Source organism: Accipiter gentilis, chromosome 11 (assembly GCF_929443795.1).
Source record: "Accipiter gentilis chromosome 11, bAccGen1.1, whole genome shotgun sequence".
In the NCBI taxonomy this organism is placed as follows: domain Eukaryota; kingdom Metazoa; phylum Chordata; class Aves; order Accipitriformes; family Accipitridae; genus Astur; species Astur gentilis.
Genome location: NC_064890.1, coordinates 5,555,898 through 5,575,056, shown reverse-complemented (window position 1 = coordinate 5,575,056; position 19,159 = coordinate 5,555,898).

Here is a 19,159-nt window from a genome sequence, read left to right as displayed (position 1 = left end):
CGCAGGTTATGAGCTCAGTCCCCATACCACAGGTACTGCCTTGCCCATGGGACAGTCCAAGACTGGAGCTGAACCAGACAAAGGGTAGAGGCTGTGTGCTATAATGTCATTTCTAGATTCATGGAACACACGAAAGACTTGTCCCTCAACATATGAATGGAGGCTTTGAACACAGTTTGGATAAGATTCTGATTTCTGCTTAACCCCATCAAAAATAATTGTACACAAAACTGGACCTGAGTTCTGTTTATATTGGGCCTTGCATTTTAGGGTATTATTGTCTTCATCACTCACTTACCAGTGATAAAAATGTATCTATCTGTCCCTTCATAGCAGATTAACTAAAAGTGAAGGGTCTTCTGCAAAAAGATGCCAAGGAATATTTCATCACATACATTACAAGTATTTTAACATGGTGCATTTAAAATCCAGTGAGGTCCAATCGTATATTCCCAAGGAAGCAAGATATTTTTTTCCTTGACTCCAGGGGACAAAGGACCAGACCTACCATATCTTTTACCTATCATTGTGGCCATACCACTAGGGGTGTTTGATGTCCCTTCACTGAAGAAGGTTGCCTGTTTAATTTAAAGGCACCTTGCAACTCCCACCTCAGTGCCTGGTCCCTTCTCCCTCTGTTCTGCACTTGATTTTATCTTCTGAAACAGTCAATCCCTTTTGTCTCCTTTTGTGTTTTTATTTTGGTACTTACAGAGTCTAGTGATAAATATCATCCCTATACCTCTGTGAAGGTGCTAGTCTCTGTGGTGTCTTCCACCACCCACACAAGCTTGTGTGACCTTTTCGTGCTGTCTATTATGTGCCAAAAGTGCCTTCCTACCACAAATGTTTTCAACTACATTTCCACTCCTGCCTTCTGTCCCCTTTTATTGCTGCGTGTGCTCAAGAATTACCTACAACAGAGCACACAGGACCATTTCAGCCATGTCATCCTAATAGATTTGCTTAAACCCTTTACATATCCTCTTCCCCTTACCCCAAACTTTGCTCACATCTCTTTTAGGGGGTTCATTTAATCTGTAAAGAATGAAAGAAGGTGGCCCAGGTAATTACTGCTCATTTCAGGGGTTTTTTTCAGTGCCTGAATCTCGAAGGAGTAATGCCTGTTGTAAATGCAATGTTCATAAATGAGTCTTTAGCTCAGTGCTGAAAACTCCCATGTCTGGATTTGATCCACTACCAGCTTTACCAGGCTCACAGAGCATATATTGCACAGCAATATTGCCTGCTATCTATACCAGCTGTGTCCATATCATGATCCGTTTTTCTGGTCCTGAAAGCAAATGCTGCAGGACAGGTCCATAAGGCTGAATTCTCTTCTCACCCCCAAAAACCAGGAAGGTCTTCTTGCATGCTACATGTTGGGAATACCCCTTGCAGGGCATTGCTGGGTGAAGTGTTAGTTAGCATGGGCCAAAAACTGTCTATGGATGTGCTAGCGATTAAACAGTGTGGACAGTGCTCAGCCCTGTGCCTTGCTCTGTTTAGTGTACTAGTAGAGGTTTAGGCTTTAAAAAAAAAATATCTACCACATAGAGCCAAATTCTGCTTTTTTTCTGCATTGCTGTACACCAATAATTTAATCTAAATGCACCAAACCATCTTGTAGTTACAGAAGCATAATTCAGGGCTACATTTGGACTTTTCTTCTGTCAGCTTACCACCTGATTTTCATCTTTCTCAGGTCAAGCTGGTGTTAGCTCCCGATTTCACCCTGGTTCTCTGGATCATGGACTACTGCAACAAAATCATCCATTAACTTTAGCTCACCAATCCGTATTCAACAGTTTCCAAGGCTATTGTCAAAGGTGGTGGAGCAATTCATATAAATGGGAATAAAATTTTACCACCCTTCATCTTTGTGATACCTGACATCATGAATTTATCATTGTGGTCAGTGAGAGCAATTTTAGAATAAAGTATTACTTTGGTATTAAGTGGTATTAAGTAGTGGTAGGGAAATCTGAACAAAGGTGCATGAAAATAATGAAATCAAAAGCAGGAAGCGAGCACGTGGTTGACCAGCTAATTTTAAATAGAAAGTTTGGGGATTTTTCAGAGTACAAGAACTCCGCATTTTAGAGAAAAGCAGACTTTACAAGAGGCACATCTCTCCTGACTGCATGCAAGCAGAGAGGTTGCTGATATGGAAAATTACTTGGCCATTGGCCAACATATATTTAGGTTCATGAAAAGGGAAAGAGAAAACTTTGGAAGAAAAATCTCAAGGTAATACATTGACTAGTTATTATGATAGGGAATGAAAAGAGACAGTAAATCAAAAGAGTTTAGAAAAAGGATATTAAATATACATCGGTTAAAGATGTATTCAGTGGCAGGGCATCATCTGTGATATATCTTTCTAAGGAATGACAAAACAGAATAAAAAGACTTAGGTGAACAGGGCAAAATTAATTGAAGGAAGATAAAAGATACCAGATACTAAGTCACCCAAAGTAGACAGTAAATTATAAAAATATAATAATTAAATAATAAGTATACTAAGTATTTAAGTACATTGTAAGCATGTAATTATTTTCAGAAGCTACCAGCTCTGGCTTAAGTCCCCACTTTCTGAAGTCATCTTACTACTGCCTTTGAAGCAAGAAGCTGGCCAAATGGTGGACATTCTTTGAAAAAGATGTCCCATAGAAAAAGCTATGTGTCATAGGACTGAGTTACAGCACCCCAAGCTAAACCCCATCCTCGACCAGAATAATGCTCTGGATTCGTTAATCTGCTATTTCGTTCTGCCTTCTCCCACCTCCATCTCATTACTTTGGGACTAGCTCATGGTGTTTAAAACTGATTTCTCAGCCATTAGCCAGAGAGCCAGTTTCAATCCATGCAACCTTGTAGTTTGGCTCGTCCCATTTCCCCACACCTTCATTGCCACACTACTCCAAGTGATGGTGATGGGAAACATCGAACAGCCACGCTGCTCCCGGATTGCTCAGTGTCTGAAAAGAAGAGGCATAACTTCCCTCAATTTGGCTCTCCTTGCCACTGTTATAATATCCTGCCCCTAGGAAAAGAGGCCATCAGTCCACAGTGGGTAGTGGACAAAAGGGATGAATTGAGACGCTCAAGGTAATGGTGATGAGAGCAGTCACTTTAGGCGCTGAAAAGTCTCTCCACTGCTCAGCCCATCCCTTTCATCACACAGGCAATATTTTTGGATGCAGATTAAACTGAGCCAACAGGATTTACAAAACGTGATGTGACTGTCTCTGTGTTTTGCCTGCCAAATTCAGCATCCCTTCATGAGTATGCACAAGTCATGATAGGGAAGGAATCAGACTGGACTGAACAGACATGGTGTGACCTATCTGTTACAGCAAAACTGCACCGTAGCTGTCATTTCCTCTCCATTCTTCATTTTTCTCTGATTTTAATGTGAGATGAAACAAGAAATACAATGGATTTTTCTTCTACCTGGGTGTCATTCAGTCATCCAGTTCCACATAATCCGTTCTTTTTTCCTTATAGCTGAAGATCTTTATTCATGCACTTGCTTGCCTATGTTTTACAGTTACTAACCAATGCTATTTCCATCTCTCTTCTCATTCTTAGGTGTGCAATTCTTTCCTCCTGGGATTTCAAAACTCCCATGTACACAGCAGGCCTGATTCTGTATTGGCATACCTTTCACCACAGCATTTGACCTGGCACAGCCTTCTATAAACATAATATTGAGCAACATGACATAGTCTGTAAAAGCTCTTGTGATATCACTGGGTATAGGCAATCACACTGATGGACAAAAGCCCATCTGCTGTAAATCAGGGCTCTTCTATTGACTTCAGCGGAGGTATGCCAATTTACACTGCTCTTGCTATTATTAATGCATCCTTATTGTTTTGCCCATGTATTTTATGATACAAACAGAAGAAACCATGGAAAAGAAACTGCCTCTTCAGTAATGTCTCACTGAACTCAACTGAACAATTCACAGTATCGGAAAGGTAAGTAAGGGTGGAGGAGACTGCGTGTTTTTAAAATGTCAACAAACATCTGGTTGCCATTTGTAAGAATTACTGAGTCTTCTTCAGTCCTTTAACCCTTTCACCCACATTGTGTCTGTGCTCGTATAGTTTATGAGTTTTATCTTCCGAATCCTTTCGATGAATGAAACTTGATACAGAAAATTAATCTTTTCTACAGCCCCTTCCAAGGATTAGGAGAAAGACGGATTCAAAGAGATCCCACCTCACACTCCTCCCTGACACCCACATCACTCCAGTTTAGGGTTGTGTCAACAGTTCTGACATAAACCTTTCAATTTCAAAGCCAGTATTCCCACCAGGCTGGGAACGTGGTAGGTAAGGTGTCAGCTTGGGAGTAGTTTTGTGTCTGACCCCAAACGCAAAGGGTATTCGTGGTCATTCAGACCTCCTAAAAGCATTTGGGGGTGGGGAGAATATGTAAGTTGTTCCAAAATTACCCAGTAAGAACTGATTTTTTTGACAGAAGGGTTCTTAAATTTGGGAGCTTTTCTCTGGTTTTTCCAAGGCCTGATTTTCAGAAACTTCTGACTATCAACTGGCTGGATACCAGGCATTTTAGATGCTCCAGTTTGGGTGCCCAAAGGCAAAAATGCCTGTATTTCACTCTAGACTTTTGATACAATTGTGCCTCTAGCATACAGAGACTCCTCTTTTTTTTTAATTTTTCAATTACAGCTAAGGCGAGGCAGGGTGTTAGTCTAGATGTGAGGTCCGATTACATGCCTGATTTCTGAGTGGGAAGAGACTAAAACCCTCTCTTCCAATTTCTTAGATAAGCCACTGTACCTCTTCCATAGGGCAGCTTGAACCAAGGTTACCCTCCACTCCCATTGAGAGAAAATCCTGTTATTTGAACTCCCAAAGCTGAGACAGGGTTGACAAAACCTATAGTGACAAAGTATCTCATCCAGCCATGTACTTGACCAAGGTACAACCCTGGGAGGACTAGTCTCCTGTGAACCCACTGCTATAGATATCCCCAGACGAGCAGTACTGCCTAATTCACATTTCCCGCAAGACAGCAGGGAGGGGAGATGCTGAAATCTCCCATGATGTGCCAGCAGCCGCGATTTCACCCTTGCAGGTCCGCTGTGTGCTGGTGGGACTGTGTGCATCAGCTGATAGTCCTTGCACTGCTGGTGGAAAATCCCCTTTCCCCAAAAGGGAAGAAGAAAACAGGTGACTTGGAAAGCTGGTACTAGAGAAATGGAGATTAAACACAGAAATGCCTTAACAAGTACATTTTCATGTGTCTTAGGTTGAATCCTAATTTAAATCAAGCATTTGGAGCACAGGCTTCCCTACAGCCCCCCTAAGAGGAGAGTGATAAAGTTGGAGCTGTAACCAGCGCTTATACCGGCATGGTGCTAAGCAACTGTGAGAATTTCCAGGGTAGATATCCCAGGAGTGTCTCCTGGCAGTGGGGAACACCAAGGACTTCTGCTGTCCACCCAATTCCTTACCATAGACTGGTGTCAAGGCTGTGCTCAATGCTGCTGTATCAGAAAATTTAGCTTTATGAAAAATGCTGTGATTTTTTCCTAAACTTGAGATCCCTCCCCCCAAAAAAGAACAAATCTTGTAATTTCCCCCAAATGGACAATTTGGATGTTGGGTTTTTTTAACCAGATGTACCTCATTTGTTAATTGAAGAAAAGATTTAGCCTTGGAAGTATGGGCCTGCATCCATTAGAGACGATGGGATCGGGAATGCCCTTTAAAGGTCTGATTTACAGATGGACAAAGTATCCAAATTACCAGTGATTAGAATTGGAATAAGAGGAGCTTCACATGTATGAAATTCATGCCTCAGATGACTATCAAATAATTAAGAACAGTTAGCAGCAGCCGCTAACATAAAACTTCATCAGAATTTCACATGCTGGCACAGACTGGGGAGTCTTAAGCAATAACAGAAACTGAGTTATACAATTAAAGCATATAGGGATAAATTCTGTTCTTGATAAAATCTGTGGGAAAATTGCCATTGAATTCAATATGACCACCAAGATGTGCCCATAATTATTAGCAATGCATGAAACACTTTGGACACTTGGTAAGGTTGCATAAATTAATTGCTGTGCTTCAACAAGGAGGAACTGGACTTAGCATAACAAGTTTGTTGGCTTTATTATAGGAATTGTCCACAGGACAACAATTCCATTTTACCACAATTTTTGAGGTTTGAAATTTGTTTTCCCTCCACACTGGAGAGAAGAAAATGAGGAAAATAAAAAGTTTTTCAAATATTTTGTCAGATTAAATGACACTGGAATTTGAATGACACTTTTGTACTATCCATGTAACAGAAACCTGAGACTCTGCTTCTCCTTGAATACTCTCCCTGACCAGAGCCCTGAACCTCAAAAATCTCTCCAAGAAAAGTGTCAACAAAATAGACACTTCTCTACAAAAAGCTTCAGCTTTGATGCAACATGTTTTAACAAAATATATTTAATTAACAGCTCTAATTAGAATGTAGTATGCCATTCCAGAAGTGGAAAGAAACTCTGCTGCAAAACAAGAACCCTCCACCACAAGATAAATTCTCCTGGGGTTTTTTGGGTCCCCTGTCTTTCTCATTTGTGGTTGGAAGTAGGCATGGACACTATCAGTGTCCTTGCAGAAACATAGCTTTTAGGCCAATTGGACTCCACTGTAGTTGAAGAAATCTAAAAATGAAAAATAAAAATCTCCAAGAGTTAGTAATTTAGAAACGTTTCTTGGACTTTTGACATTTACTAAACTTTGTACAACTGAAGAGAAAATGAGAAACCTGCTGTGTGATGATGTTTTGAGACTCAAGTCTTGTAGACTCAGTTGCCTACCCGGCCAGAAAATGTCACCATGACCTGCTTCTGTGTTTGTTTCATCTCTTGTAAATTGAAGACAAACATAGTGTTAAAGGCTGAATGCATTAAACTGGAAGGTATTCAATTTGGGGGTAACAGGGACAAAGTACTAAAGATGGATACTTAGATAATAACAGAATCCCAGAATAATTCAGATTAGAAGGACCTATTGTGAAGAGCTGATCCACCCATCCTGCCTCAAAAAAATGTCTGGCTTCAAAGTTGCATTATACTATTCAGAGCTTTGTGCTGTTTTTCCCTGAAACTAACCTTTTTTTAGTATAAAGATATTTACTGTTTTTTTCTTAAGGACCCATTTTCCAAACTCAGGACAATTTTTTTTTTTTTTTTTTTTTTTTTAATAAAGGCTTATTTAGGCACAATGTAGTGTCTAGGTGATCAAAAACCTCAGCAAATTTATGTCAAATACAGCAGCTTAGGGGAAAAAAAGCTTTTAAGTCAATTTACCTCAAAAAGTTAGGAACCAAACTTTCTAGATTCCTGTTTTCAAATCATGTTTCATTTTCAAATTCAGCTGCATTAAGTATGTCAACAGAATAAAAATCAAAATAAAGTATTTAAATTATGGCCAAAGAAAATGTTTCTTTCTTCACAAGTTCATTTTCATTTTCATTTTTATAAGGAATGTCCTGCAAAGAAAAGCAATATTATTTCCAGGTGATTTCAGAATTGTGGTTTAGCCGCTGAAACTGAACAAACCAAAGCCACCAAGCCACTTCTATCCATACAGCTTTTTTGATTGATCTGTTTCTTTTTCCTTCCCTTTTTATAGCTTTTGAGAAAGGCTAGAAAGTGGAACTCAAGGTGGCAAAAACAAAAATAAAAAAGGAAAACCAAAAACCCAATATTTGGAAATTTTTCAGTATGTCTCCCTAGCAATTTTGGCCTTTATTTTTTTCTTAATGCTATTGTTCTTTTAGAAAAGATGAGGGACTTCCATTCTCTGGAGCAGTGAGGTCATCCTCTTGCAGTTAGAGAAACCTCGTAACTCTTCTTGACCCAACCAGCATGCCCCAAGATTGACAAGGCGTCTTTTCAGGCCCTCTCCATCAAGTGGCACTTACAGAAAAGAGAGCGTTATTGTCTCTTCGAGAAGCAGTTGTCCTAACTGAAGAAGTGACTACCTCCACATCATCCAAAGGAGCTCACGGCTGCCTCCCAGCTGAAGGTTACTATCTCAAATCTAGCAGCAAAGCTGAAGATAGGCGCCTTCCCTCCCTTCTTTCAGTTGAAATAAGCCAAGGAGATCTACCGATATAAATACTGAGTGACTGAGAGATAGCACTTTGCCTGAAATGACTGGAGCATGCATTCAAGGTTTCATATCTTATGCCCAGAAAGGGGGAAGAAACTGGAGAACCCCAAGTCTCACCTTGCTTCTTTTGAGGATCAAGCTCTTCTGCCAAAACCAGCCCGGAGCAACCCCTTTCCTTGAGGAGAACAAGGAATATGACTGCGATGAGTAGAGTCTTGCAATTCTGCAGACTTTCAAAAGGCTCTCGGAGATATAATAGTACAAATCTGATGGAAAGCTAATGAAACTTTCACTCCTAAATCTCTTAGGTCCTTTTGAAACTTTACTCACTTATCTTCAAAGCACTGTTCAGGCATAAGCCTTGGCAATTTGCGTGGGTGATACTATATAGGGATTAACAGCCATTTTATAGATGAGGAAACTGAGGTGAAGTGATGTGCCAAAGGCCACACAAGAAGTCATGTCAAAGGATTCAGATGGAGAAGGATTAGCAAAGTGAGAGAGGGGTGTTTCATCACTTAGAGAATTTTGGAGAGAAGAAAGAGTGTTCATCAGATTTGTAATTAAAATTCCGGGCTGTTCGGAAGCAAAATATTATCATCCTCTTAAAACTTCTAATTTTGAAAATCAAGTTTTTCTGTCCTTGGGTGGTTTTTCTCCTTCTCTTTCTGTCTTCTCTTTCCTGTTTCTGCTGCTTTTTATTTTCTATCTTTTTAAAAAAGGGAGCGGAGAAAGACAGATATACGATAAAAATTAAAGATGCAGATCCAAAAACTGAAAAGATGGGAAATTATTCTGTATCAGTGGACATTTTTTCTGTGACTTAAGAAAGAGAAAGGATAGCAGAAAAAACTATGCTAAAGTGGCTAATAATAGCCTAAATATTGTGGCCTGATCATCTGAGACTGTAAAAGATGCAAGGTTTACAGAAAGAGAAAATATCAACTGATATGGTTGGAAAAAAACAACATAAGTTCTGGCTCACTTAAATCTTTCAGATCTGAAGCTGGCAGTAAACTTCAGTCTAACTAGAAGCCTTAAACATTTGCTGTGTGCATAACTTAATTATGTTAATCATCTAAACAACTGGAGAGAAAAAGGTGGCTCAGGAGTGTGGAGCAGAAGCGGGCGCCATTGGGGCAGAGGTGATAAGGTTTTACTCCCTCTTGGACACCAAGAAGCATGAGTAATTGCCTATGGAACTGTGAGGGATTATCTGGCAGTGTGAGGGAAATTATAATGTGCGAAAAAGCAGTTATGTCTTTAAAACAGTGAGCTCAGGTACCAACAGCCAGTGCAACAGAGCAGAGCAGCTCAGCCTAATTACGAGCATTTACTTTGCTTCATACCCTGGTTTTTCAGCCCACACAGTGTTCCCTGAAACTACAGCTATCCTTGCAGTGGTACTCTGGCAAATTAATTTAAAGGCAGCTTGGGGATACCTGCATGAGCTTCAGCGACTGCGGTATAAACATCCCCAACTGCGGGTCGAAGAATGGGAGCGAAGAACGGGTGACTCACCTGCTAAGACAGGAGTGTGCCAGGCAAAGTCTTTCCAGGAAAGCACGGAAGGAACTAACCTGTCTCCCAGACACGAAAACTAGTTGGGCTGGGGTTGGCTGGTAGGATGCTGCGGGGGAAGTAGCTGTTAAAAAGCTAAAAGTACCGACCCTTCCATGCTGGGGAAAAACTTACGGCTTGGGTAAAAGATGAGTGTGTGGCTGTGCGCGCTCGGTAAAAAGGGCATAAGCAGCAAGACAACTGTCCAGGTTGACGTGAGGTCTTCAAACTCTTCCACAGAGCCGAGTACAATCCCTCTGTGAAGGAATTGAATGCACTAATCCCTGCCTAATGGAAAGGAGCTGCTAAAGAAAGACTAAGTAGCTTGCCCAGGGCTTCAGGAGGTATGATTCACCTCTGTGAAATTAGGACCCCCTCTCACTGGCTGCAGAAGGCAGGGGGAGTTCAGGATGGGATACGTTTCGCCGTGTCTTAGAGGTCCTTTGGCACTTAAAACACATTTAAGTTTCTTAGAATGCCTCTCCAGCCCAGATCCTTGGAAGTACTGATGTGCCCAACTCCCACTGACATCATCCTCATCTTTAACTGGTGGCCTGTCAAAATCTGACCCTGATTTGGTACTTCAGGGCCTTTGGCCTTGGTTCCTCAGAGGTGTTGAGGGTTTTCTCTTCAGCATCAAGTCTTTCATCAGCTACCCCTGAAATCTCTATCCGGAGCACTCGGGGCTAGTGGCCTAGTCCCAAGCCTATCAGTGCCAATAGAAAGATTTCCATTGGCTTCAATGGGCCTTGGAACAGTCTTTAAATCCTTAAATAACCTGCTCTGAAAGAGTCTATCCCCAAAATTAATCAAGGGAAGGAAGGTCTGTGAAAACACAGCCATCTACGTTCCCAGCTCCCTCCCAACCCCTCCCTTCCCCTCCCCCATGTTTCAAGCACTTCTGCAGGTGATTTCTGTAATTTTAATTAATTTTAATTGCCTGATTAATTTAATTGAAACACCACGGAAATTAAATGCACACATTATGGTGTGTAATTAACATTAAGGCAATGACACAAACTGGCCGGAGTGGAGCGAAGGTCTGTACGCTCTGTTAGTGATTCATGCTCTTCTATTGCTGGTGCACAGGAACACGAGTTTGGAAGGAGTGTGAGACAGCGGCTGGTTTTGCAAGAGGTGCTGCTTGCTGGGAGAAAGCCACAGCATGCTGGGATGAATTATGGGTGGCATGGCATGAAGCCTTGTTGATGAAACCTGCCTTGATCTGGAGGGTTTCGTCATGCCACCTGGTGAAATGAATGTGGGGTATGGGGTGGGGTGAGGGAGAAGGAGTATCCAGAGCTTTCCTCAACAGAGAAGAAAACCTTCTCGAGACAATGCAAAACCATCAGTTATTGGGATAAAATTTGCTTTTTGCAAGAAGTGTAAAAACTGCCTTTTTGGAAGTGGACTATGTTCAGTCTTTCCATCTGTGCCAGGAACCATGGAAGTATTTGCATGTTAATTTTGAGTGTTCATTAGAGTCATTTTTTTATTTTCCTAACCTGAGGCCTTTTTTATTATCAGGAGGGTGGATGGATATTTTCCACGATAAGATCTTGTTTGCTGGGTTTTTTCTTGTGTTGTGCTTTTTTTTTTTTTCTTGCTTGCCTTTTTTTTTTTTCCCCCTGCTTTCTTTCTCTAACCTGGTGTGTCAAATTCCAGTCTGTGTGAAAGGTGAGGGCGTGTTAGAGAAGACAATGAAATGTTCTGCATATGCAGGGAACTCTGGAAAAAGCTCAGGGCTTCGCTGGTCCCACCCCGCTCCACCCCTGCCACTCCCGAAGAGCAACACAACACTGATCGGTGAGATCATTGCTCTGAGGGGGTAATAAAACAAAACCAGAAAGGGTAATTTAGCAACACTATATATGGAAAAATTGGCCAGTTTTGTGCAACCACTGACTACTGCAAAGATGCCAAGCTGACAGAGGTAGACCAGATAGGATCTTTCAGATCACTTCTGTTAAAGGCAGGGAGACTCCCCTGTACACATTTTCTAGCATTGACACAAATAAATAATTTTGAAGCCATTTTTCTCATCTCTTTTGCAGAAAAGTCAATTCAGAATAACTCTCTGGGTTTTAATTGAATCATCCTCAGCTTTCAGCTGGTGCAAATGAAGAAGAATCCATCCCTAAGACTTTATGTTTCTACTGCTTACCATTAGCATATCCATTTAAGAGAAAATTGGGGAGGCTTTCCCAAGACAATAAAATTCCCCATTCTCTTTTCACCATCACAAGAACTTTTCTGTGGCCATCCCTGGCACCCAGGCCACCAGACCATTCACAGAGATAATGTGTCCAGCTGCACATACAAGCATGTTCTCAGCACTTTCCAGGGCATGGTATGGCATTGCCAGTCAGGGGAATGTAAATAATTGTCTGTTCTGCAGGTAAAAAGCCCTAATGCAGTTGGGTTTTTTTTAAAGAAAAATATAATCCCACAGAAAGGAGGACTAGCAGTCACTGTTTTGTTCTGTTCTCTGCAGAATGTGCCAGTGAATCAAAAAAAAATATTGATTTTTCATCACTTTTAAGAAAACAAGGTCAAATGTCCGCCACAGCACCCAACGGCTGAAGAAAAGCCATCCCATCCCCATAATTATAAGGTAGCAATAAGAGCTTCCTTTAGATTTTAGGAGACCTGAGTTAAACTCTCTCCCCTCTCCGAGTGGGAGGCTCTTCTTGCCTCCCACGCAAGAAGAGCCTCCTAACCGTGCAGCATGAAGTCTTTCCAATCCCTCCCAGTTGATGCTGTTCCACTTTGCAGCCCTAACCCGGATCTGGGATCCAGGTGCCTCCCTCCCAGGAGAGCAGCCTAATCAGCAGACTGGTGACTCACCCTGGCTCTTTGTCTGTGTGAGCTCTGAATTATTGCCTGCCAAGTGGAAAGGCTCCAGAGCCATCCGGATCACGCTGCCCTCAGATACCCTCCAGCCTGGAGGCTAGGCCACTCAGCAGCTGGTTGGGAAACATCTGCTCAAATCCAACTTTCTTCCTGATTCAGCTATCTCCTCGACAAATATCCTACTCATCTCCCTGGGGAATGCTATGGGAGCACGCTGCTCCTAATTCCTCCCCTTGGAGCTGTTCCAGTCTCGAAAAAATATTTAAATACTAGTCAATGCAGAAAATAAATGGACTAATTCCTGAGGGCGATGGTTAGCCCGTTGTCCGGGGGTTCTCCGTGACTGCATATTCACATGAAATAAGGCATTTTAGGCAGGAGGGCTTGAGTACATTCACCCTTCTTCGTACCCAACAGCATGGGCACTCTCCAACAAAGAAGAAAAACTGAAGCGGAGTTTCCCACTCACTGCACAAAAATGCCAGCAGCTGAGCAATCACTGATGAAACAGATGTGTCCCATTCTTGTCTCAACTTCAGTTTTTGGTGAAGTTGCTCTACAAATGACTCTCTCAGATGAAGTTACCAGGAGATTTGACCTGAAAGTTGCAAGTAATTTCATGACAGCTGAAACTGTATTTCACAGCAAACTTAGCCTATGACCAAAAAGTAATAATAAAAAAATGGTCCATCATTTCCAGCTCCATCTTATCCAGGTGCAGTTTTAAGAAGGAGCCTGAGGAACCTTCAGGTGCCACCGTTAGGTCCCTCCTCTGCCCCCAGGCACTCAGTGATTCACAAAGGCCCAGCAACTGCCCTGCCCAGTGCCACAGCTTCTCCACAGATCCCCAAAGCCAGAGGAAGACCAGTTGCAAAGCTGCTCTTCTCAGGCACACGTGAGATGTCCTAGCCTGAACTCAACTCCCTTTGGAGCCCCAACAAAAAAGGACAAGGGTCCTCAGTATGGGGACCAGGGAGAGGGAGCAGGGCTTTAACCCCATCTTTGAACACAGAGTCACAGAATCAAAGAATCACAGGATGGTTGAGGTTGGAAGGGAGCTCTGGAGGTCATCTGGTCCATCCTCTGCTCAAGCAGGGCCACGCACAGCTGGTTGGCCAGGACCACGTCCAGATGGCTTTTGAACATCTCCAAAGAAGGAGACTCCACAACAACTCTGGGCAAACCTGTGCCAGTGCTCAGTCAGCCTCACAGTAGAAAAGTGTTTCCTGATGTTCAGAGGGAACCTTCTGCATTTCGGTTTGTGCCCATTGCCTCCTGTCCTGTCACTGGGCACCACTGAAAAAATTCTGGCTCTGTTCTCCTCTTTGCACCCTCCCTTCAGGTATTTATATACACTGAAATTCCTCTGAGCCCTCTCTTCTCCAGGCTGAACAGTCCCAGCTCTCTCAGACTTTACACACATGTGAGATATTCCAGTCCCTTCATCACCTTCGTGGCCCTTCATTGGACTCTGTCCAGAGTGTCCATGTCTCTCTTGTACTGGGGAGCCCAGAACTGGACACAGTACTGCAGGTGTGGCCTCACCAGTGCTGAGTAGAGAAGGATCACATCCCTCGACCTTCTGGCAATACTTTAGCTAGCGCAGCCCAGGGTACCAGTCGCCTTCTTTGTGGCAAGCACACATTGCTGGTTCATGTAACACCCAGTCTTCAACTAGGGGTTCTTTTTATTTTCTTTATTTGAATATACCAGGAAATAGAGGAGAAGAAAAGCAAGAATAATTAAGAAAAAGAACATACATTGCTCACACTGCTTTGCCAGCTGGTCCTGATTGCGACCAAGAGATTACCCCCTCCATCTTCAAGGAAAGATCATTTGCCCCTGTCCCTTACTTCTCAGCTGAGACCATCAGCAATGATTGTTCATAGAATAACCTACCCAAGCTGGTCTGCAAAGCCACAACTGCTTTTATTCACAGCAATAGTGCTGGTATATAATCAATAAGGATTATATTACAATTATAAATAATAATAGTAATAATAATATTTTAAATAAAATCAGGGTAATAATAACAGTAGCAATAACAGTAATTGGATCTGCATTCCACTACCATGTAGAGGTAGTAGAAAAGGTTATAGTCAAATTGTGGTAGACGTGATATGCTCAGGCAAGAAAACTTGAAACTCTTCCCAATCTATCTGACTGGGTCAAAAAAATAAGAGTGCTACTATTCCCCCTGTGTACTTGAGAAGAGCAGATTGAAGTCAAAATAGACTGTCAGGGATGTCCACTGATGTTAGGTGCCTCATTTTAGATCTCTACGGCATGCCTTTCCTAAGACCCTAGCATTATAGAAAGTTTCCTCTATCCAGACATAGATCCTCTCAACTCTGATTGCCACGGTAATGGCTCAGCACATTTGTGAAGCAAGCCACAGAGTCCTAAGTAAGGCTCCTAGAGGATTAAAAAAAAGCACTCCCAGAATTCATTTGTCTCCCCAAGGACCTTAGCAACATCAACAGGGACAGAGTTCCTCTCTCCAGGTGAGTATTCAGCTTCCTTGGCTGTAAGCCCCTCCTTTCTGATCCTGAAAATCCCCTCCTTGTTCTCTCTATACATTTAAATTTCTGTGGCAAATGTGGTTATACAGGAGATGCTCTTGCTAACCTGGAAACATCCCTAAAACAGGGGAATCTAAGTGTTCCTGTACAAGACCAAGATCCTGGTGAAATCTGGGCTTTTTTTTTTTTTTTTTTAATGGGAAAAACAAAAGGCCTTGGTCATCCGTGTTGGTGGAAATGAAATATATTGGGTCATTACTACCAATTCTATGGATGATTTTCAGTCACACACAACTTTTGACAAAGCTAACGATATTACAAATTTTATCTAGACAGTTAATCACTTCTATAAGAGAACAACTATATCCACTACAGTGAGTGATGTAGATTCTGAACAAGGCACTTGATAGGAGGAGGATCTGAAGCCCATTGCAGATGTTGACAACTACTGGGGTTAACAATAAGCTTGCAGCTGAGTTACCTTTCTGCATATACATTGAATGAGGTTTTTATTGTAGAAATAAGTAAGTACTGCTCTGAAGGGAGTTGTCAGTTCATATTTCTGTGAAATATACTACATTCCCTGAAATTGTTCTAATTCAGAATAAAGTGGAATAAAGTTTATCTAATTCTGTACAGATGCTTATATAGGAGAAAAAAAAAAAGGAAACAAGCATTTCTCCAAACGTAGCTTACATAAATCTGATTGAAACTCAAGAACCCAACCAAGTATCAAAATACACTTGTATATAATGATATGCTTACATTTATATTTTAGTCAGTGTTGTATTCTGGGGCAAAGAATCTGTAGTCATACAATAAGACACTTTCAGACATATATACAAGAGGTCAAAGGTCCAGCTGGATTATCTAGTGTATGTCTTCCCAACCTTAATATTGCATTTTTTACTTTCTGAGTGCTTGGCCACCCAGCCTGAACCATATTGAAGCTGGTTACTTGCTTAGAATAAATATCAGCCTCCATGTGGATGCAGAACTGGGTTTATTTATTAGGCACCTTCTCCTGAATAATATTTGTCCCCTTCCAGAGACATCCCAAAATGGAATTATATAATCAAGCTAACAGGGGAGCGGGGAATGGCCTAAACCAAGCAGTGGTCATCAAAATAAAAGAGCCAGAGTTCTTATACTGATTTCATTTCTTGAGTGGAGACTTTTTTGGAAGAGGAGTGCTTTATGTTGATTTGGCTCTGAGGCAAACGACTTAGACATCCAGAGCTATACAGCGTTAGATGAACTGGCTGTGTTCAGCAGGAACCCACTGCTCTGGAAAGATCATGAAGGTTTCACATAGTTTATCCACAGCCCCGAGGCAGGAATTTTCCCAAACACTATTCCCAAACGCTCCCTACAGATATAAGTTGAATCAGTACTCTGTAATGATAGAGACTACAAATGACTGGAGCAGAAATAATATTTGGAGCAGAGAACAGAAGCCAGGATCAAAGCAGCCCAATCACCAAGGAGCAAACTGGGAGCAAACATGGTGTTAGGTCAAGCAGGATTGTGTAAAAGTTGATGGGGAGCTTTCTGCTTGAGGTTCTTCTTGTGTCTTCTCTGCTTTCCTGGAGCAGCAGAGGTAACTAGACAGATTTTCATAGTTCTCCTGTGGGGAGCTAAACAGGAACTGAGAAGACTAATAAAAAGCTGTGAATCCACTTCAGCATCAGTCCGGGCAAAGCAAGTGCTGAGCAGCGAGGGCACCGATGCCAACCTGCTGACTGCTGATGGGAGCCAGACTGTTTCCTCCTCCAGCGTGTCCGTGAATGAGTCATGACAGATCAAGTCACGTTCCACCTCTATTCTCACCCAGAAAAACTGACTGAACTCTGGAAAGCCTTGTTCAGGTTTCTAGGTTTATGCAAGAGGCAGAAATGCCCTCTAACTCCCCCCAAATGACACCCTTGCTTCCCAGGAAGCACAAACCCAGGATGCTGCAGGGCAATTAAAAGGCTTGCACTGCCGAATAAACAGTGACAAATTGTAGATTAAGAAAAAGCCTGTTATTTGTGTGAAAGAGGCAGCCTTTGCCGCCAAATGGATTCATCTGTCATTGCTACTGATTGCTCCCTTTCCACTAAACGTCCCCTAAGAAAAATGTAAATCCTATGTAAATCCTTTGTTATCACCCGACAATGTGCGTATCACAAGCTGCATGGGTTAGAACACAGGTCCATTTTTCTCCAGACTATGCCACTCCTCTTTCAAATTTCAAGGTCTTAATGTCTCAAGAGTGAGGTGGCAGAAGGCGTTCAACCCCCCTGGGACAGATTGAGCGAGGAAAGCCCTCACAAGAGGAGAAGGGGAATCTCTTTATGGGTTTTGCCGTTGCAGTCAGCCCCGCTGCAGTTTGGAGGCAGTTTATTCTCTTCAGAGAGATGAATGGAAGCTGAGACACGGACCCAGAGCTCAGAAGAAGAGCATCTCCCCACGGTGAGGAGGGAGGGGAAAAGGTACAAAGCTAAACGACAAGGGAGCTGGGCAGAATTCACCTGCCACACCACATTCCTCACTAGTTCATTCCCGACTTTGTGCGAGAGTGCCACATTCATGCCACATGGCATGGGTTATGATAGGAAAAATAGAAAAGATAAATGTAGTAGCAGCCCCATGTTTACAGAAAAGCCAGAAGTAGCTAATCAAATGAATCTGAGGGCTGTGGTACCGGGGATTTATCAACCATGTTTACTAAGCAACCTGTGAAACACTTGGCCAAATTGCCCACCAAAACCCAGGAAGCTCAGAGACATGTGCAGGTCATTGGAGGCTAAATTAGCTTATCTCCTTCTCAGGCAGCAGGACAGAAACTGTAAGTTATTGTCCATATTCTACCCTCAATACACTCTCGTGGCACCCGCGGGTGGATTTCAGCCCTGTGAACATACCTTGATTGGGATACCATCAGCCTAACGATCAATCTGACAGAAGTCCTCCTAGTTTTCCAGAGCTTGGTACTCCTCTTTGAAAAGCCAGAGCTTTCAAAGCCGCAGAGAGCTGGTTGTGGAGCTGTGATTCCAAAGATAAAGTGTGAGGTGTTGTTGTTTGTCAGGTGGGCTTAAAATCCTCAGCTTTCTGGTTTTTCTACTATAATAGTTGTATGGAAAATCACTGTTATCAGATAATAATTTCATTAATGTACACCATTATTAAGGATGATTCCTGACACGTAAGTCCAGCTGAATCCAAGGAGTTGCAATTATTATTATTATTATTATTATTATTATTTATACCTTTCGGAGCTCAGCTTATTTTAAGGTCACAGGTACCCTGAGGTAACCCTGAGGTACCTTAAGGTTACTTCTCACAGTACAAATCAAGTTACCTCTAGCTTTAGCTATCAATATTTGATGAACTATGGTGGATGTTTGTATGTCCTTGTAGGCAGTGGTGAGTTGGCGTAATTTGCCCTAATATCCACAATTAAAGAGTTTTAATCTCACTCTCTCTAAAGTCTAAAAGACTTTGTTGTTATTGACCACTTTTTGTGCAGTGAAGTAGGTCTCAGTCACTTGATCATAACTCTCATAAACTGAGATCCACTGTGCAAACAAAGAATGGAAAAGGCTCTCCCAACCACACATTTCTACCCAATCCTCAAACCTGAATGCAGATGCAAAGACCCTTTCCTTTGTATATTGCTTTGGCCACATAGCCCTTCTCTGTGCATCCTTTCTCTGGTTCTGTCACATCACACATAAGCTACTTATCTTCACCTTAGCAGTCCTTCGTATTTCTGATTTGGTCTCCTTCATGGGATATACCATTAAAAACTCAGCAGGTGTCCTGCTGGAGGAGAGTGGTATCAGAAACACCATGTTTTCTTTTCCACATATAGATTTAGGGAACAGCTCCGATCTCTTTGCTGTCTCTTTCTGATGTTGCTAGGCAAATTAATTTTTTTTTTTAAGGGAGGGTACCATGTCTGAAGGAAGATTTCAACCTTGTGCTAATTAGCTAATTGCACCAGCAGCATCTTTCTTTCCTCACAGCTTTTAACCATTTCTGCAAGATTCATCCTGCCCAACAACCCTCAACTGTTTCTGCCAC